This window comes from Notothenia rossii (genome assembly GCF_949606895.1).
Source record: "Notothenia rossii genome assembly, chromosome: 3".
NCBI lineage: Eukaryota > Metazoa > Chordata > Actinopteri > Perciformes > Nototheniidae > Notothenia > Notothenia rossii.
The window spans coordinates 43,994,090-43,998,511 of record NC_136901.1 but is presented as its reverse complement, the minus strand read 5'-3'; the positions used below and the strand labels follow the sequence as shown (position 1 = coordinate 43,998,511).

The window sequence follows — 4,422 nt, the reverse complement described above, 5'->3', positions numbered from 1 at the left end:
CAATAATAGCCAGGAAGAAGTGGACATAGATATGGGAAAGAGAAGGGCGAGAGCGGGGGGAAATACACATGATTTCAAAGCCTTTTTTTATCAGTAGCTTCAGGACAGATGGGCAGAAAGTGAGGAGAGGATCAATGTGAGGAGGGAGATGTGAGATAATGAGGGAGAAGGAAATAAACATCTTCAAATGGAAATCCAGCTGAGATCACACAGATTTCAAAACGTCTCTTCAGTTCGAAACTGCACGATGTTAAACGTGTTAGATGAATCTGATTTAGCTGAGAGGCAATTCGTCAAATCTGGCTGACTGCTCAGATTTTGCGTCACGCTTCGATTTCATTTTCATTACAGAGTTTAATCAGCACGACTTAATAATATATGAGGAAAGAGATGGTTCGAATATGATTGTTCACTCTGCAGAATTTCTTTTATTTCATTTTGTAAGTGTTTCTTGTACTTCAAAGTGACTTTTATTTAGTAAGTGAAAAATAGTGGGCTATTTTGCCCTGAACTGAGCCTTTCAGGCATTTTGTCTTATCGAAAAAAGGCCTGCAGATGCAAAAAAATGTATTAGCATATATGTTAAGTGTTGTGTAATTCTAAAGACTCCACTCCTTATGTATAAACAATCTCTGCAAATTAAAGGTGATATTTAAGTTTAAATGTTCAGGTTTGTCGGAAACCAAAAGCACCTTACTTACAGATCGCCAGCCATCAATGAAAATGAAGTTTATTTATACCAGCGATAACCAGGCAACGCAACAGTTGTTCTTAGTAATGGCCATTAAGGCTCGTTAGTTAACTTAGTAAGTGATTTAAGTAAAACCTTTACAAACGGTGCCTTATAGGCCTTTTCCACTACAGGAACTCAAAGTGTGTGTATAGATTGTGATAGGTGCAGCTCAGGAGAAGGAGATGAAGCCAAGTTTAGCGATTTCTGGGAAGAATAAAGCAGTATTGTCAGTGGCCAAATGTTTCAAACTATGTTACCCTACGTACCAATCTTTAGCTTCAGCAGAAATACAGGAAAATACTTTAGGAATCTGGGTTAGAATAAGTGTTTATTAAGTTCATAAGACCATTTTGCTAGGCTGTGTTTCCCTTCTTTAGAAATGCAGAAACTGAGATCACTATCGGTTTTCATATTTGTATTTTTTTTCTATCAATGCTGGGACTGTAGTATTTTGTGATTCAGTCTACATTTTCTTGGCAAACTATTGAATCTTTTGCAATTAGATTATCTTTTAGATCCCATTGGTTCTCCTTCTGGTGACGGTCCTCCTTATTCCTCCCACCGAAAACTTGTTGTATCCCGGACGATCCCCCAAAATTGTTAAAAAGTCCATCCATCTTCTCCCGCTTATCCGTGGTCGGGTCGCGGAGGTAGCAGTTCCATCAGAGAGCCCCAAACGTTCCTTTCCCTGGCCACATCAACCAGCTCTGACTGGGGGATCCCAAGGCGCTTCCAGGCCAGAAGAGATATAATCCCTCCACCTGGTTCTAGGTCTACCCCTTGGTCTCCTCCCAGCTGGACGTGCCTGGAACACCTCCCTAGGGAGGCGCCCACGTGGCATCCTAACTAGGTCCTTTCAAAGTGTTGAATAATTTGCAAAGACCTTATCCGTCGCACAGTTATCTAATATTATATCTAATAACAACTTTGGATCACGTGTTAAAACATGTACTTTTGAAAAACTAGAATATAGAGGCAAATGAATTAATAGTGTGTTTTGCTGCTTTGTCATTTCTATATTATGCACGATTTGGGTTATCCAGCAATGTTTAGCTAACGGTGACATTGAGAAGCAACATTTCCAGTCATATGAGGCGGAGCGGCACAAGTAAAAAGTGATATATTTGTATTTATCTTGTAGTAAAAAAACAAACAAAAAAGTATTTTAGTGACACTGATAAAAAAGTCATTCGATTTAAAAGTGACAAATATCAAAAATGGTTCCAAATGTTTCATCGTCGTTTTGAAATAAACTACTCACAACTAAATCACTAAATAGAGCATAAAATGTGTGCTTTTTCATTGAAATGTAACCCAAATGTTTGTTGAAAAACACAAAGCATGTGCTTAAAAACTTCCTGTAGTGGAAAATGTCCATTTTTAGAAAAGTGATACCCTAAAACACTTACTTACAGATCAATTCTGAATGTCAGTGTCATGATTTCCATGCCCTGAGTCATATTTATTTATATTCCTATATATCTGCCAATCTTTCACCCCCGGTGTTCCCATCATGCACCCTGCCTGCAGGCTGAAAATCATTACCTGTCTCTTTAGTGATTTCGGGGACAGGAAAGGTCAAAAAGTGCATTTGTTTTTTCAGAGACCTTTTTTTTATTTCCCCTAATGAATATGACTTCTCCTAAAGCTCGTTTTCTTTCCACACCATTGATCGGCGCCGCTCCAAATTAAATTGCAAATGTTATTACCAAAGGTCTCATTAAACTTTAATTGCCTGATTTTAATTACGGCGCTCTGTTTCCCTCTGTGTCAACATGCTAAACACTTTGCAAAATGTGAATCAACACTACACCAGTTATTAGTTCTGCAGATGAAACTCTTAGCTTTTTTAATTTTTGGGGATTTAGCCACTTGTTTTTCCCTCTTTAATTCTCCGTCTCTTGTATGCGTCATTACCTCGCACGACCCGAAATCCCACAATCCCTCACCAGCTGTTTATCTCCGTCCTCTTTCAGCCCATCGTCTGTCTCGTTCCACCCTTTTTCCCGTGAATGCATGCCTCAAACTGATGGAGAACGGGGTTTTCCTCTGAGGGAAAAATGGCTATTTTCGTCCTCATGATGGAGGATTTCATAAAAGAAAAAACAGCTGCAATGTTGGTGATATTTTACCCTGACTGTATCCGCCTCAAATATATTTCCAGCAAATAACTAAAACATAAGTAAACCAATATGTGCTTTACTTTAACAGCAGCATCCTGAGTTATGAACCTTGGCGTTAAATTGGATGTTTTATGAAAAGGATTATATTTTGAATGGTAAAAAGATAAAAAAAGGGCAGTTTGACGTCATCTTGTTTGCTTTTAATCCTTGAACATATCCCACAATGCATTGCGTGGGTACGTCGTCATGCACTTTGTTAATAGAGGAAATATTTTGTACACAAATCGAATTTATTGGAGTATTTTAAGGACTTGGATTGACATTAATTGTACAAAAAAGGATTAAATAATATCATTTTTTTGGTAAAACATGAATAAAAATACAAGCATGTGGTCATACAATTTTTTTTTAACGTTTTTAATTTTTTCTAGCAAGCAGAACACTTCAGAAAACATTATGACACACTTAGTGAATGGATATTTCTTGTTGCAGTGCATCTTGGGAGTTGTAGTTAACTTCTACCTTTTACATTTTTGAGTCTGTTTTCTACTAAATTAATCTTTTGGACTTTTTTGAACCAGTTTCCAAGAACAAACATAACATTTAACTAATTGAAGAGTTTTGAAACAGTATTATTATTTCATCACATTTGTGACATAGCTAGCAATACGTTTATAACATCTACCAACGCTCATAGGACTCAAAGCAAACAAGATGGCGTCATTCCCGTTCAAACATGTCTTTCAGCTTGTTTTCTATTATTTGCAGAACAGCACCCGGTGTTTATTTCCTCAGTGATGATGTTCTGATGTTTTTCTGACGAGGTTTGGGGGGGACACGGATGCTGCTTGACCTTTATAAAAACATGAATGTAAAACTGCTTAGTAACATGGCTGTAATGTTGTGTATCGTGTCATTCTGTGTAAATATGTGTGAAAGACTGTAACCAAGCACAACGTGTGGGCCTTTACTCGTGTCCAACAACATATGTACTGTTTTCTCAAGCACAAATACGCCTCTGACTCTTTATTTACCTGTGTGTGTGTGTGTGTGTGTGTGTGTGTGTGTGTATGTGTGTGTGTGTGTGTGTGTGTGTGTGTGTGTCTCTGTGTGTGTGTGTGTGTGTGTGTGTGTGTGAGTGTGAGTGAGTGTGTGTGTCTGTCTTACTGGTGTTGTGGGGACACATCTCTGTTTACACAATCACAATGTGGGCACACGCAACTAGGGGCTTACAAAAATGTAAGTTTAAGGTTGTGTGTGTGTGTGTGTGTGTGTGTGTGTGTGTGCCCTTATATATACATTTGTTTTGTTAGGGGCTGTCACAATATAAGATTGTCTCTACTGTGAAAGTACTAACCCACGATAGCGATATTGTCACGATACCTTGATAATATTTAAAAATATGTATAATGTTGCTCAAAATCTTTTTTTAGCATTTGACTTATTTGTTCAGTTTAGAAACATAGTTATTTAACATTACAGCTACTTAACTTACATAACAATCATAAACAAGTCAGATATTGCAATACTTTTAGATAATAATACTTTTTTAAAAAGAAAATATGA

The 4,422-nt window shown here is 37.4% G+C and overlaps 1 protein-coding gene across 1 annotated transcript in view; it reads left to right on the top strand.

Moving 5' to 3' along the window:
- The window catches only part of npy2rl (neuropeptide Y receptor Y2, like), a 36,723-nt gene extending 32,856 nt beyond the window's left edge, over nucleotides 1–3,867 (top strand). Inside the window, exon 6 of the mRNA XM_079671968.1 lies at nucleotides 1–3,867. This exon is cut by the window's left edge and continues 2,160 nt beyond it. The gene's annotated coding sequence lies outside the window, so the exon portion shown is untranslated.
- Nucleotides 3,868–4,422: the final 555 nt, after the last annotated feature.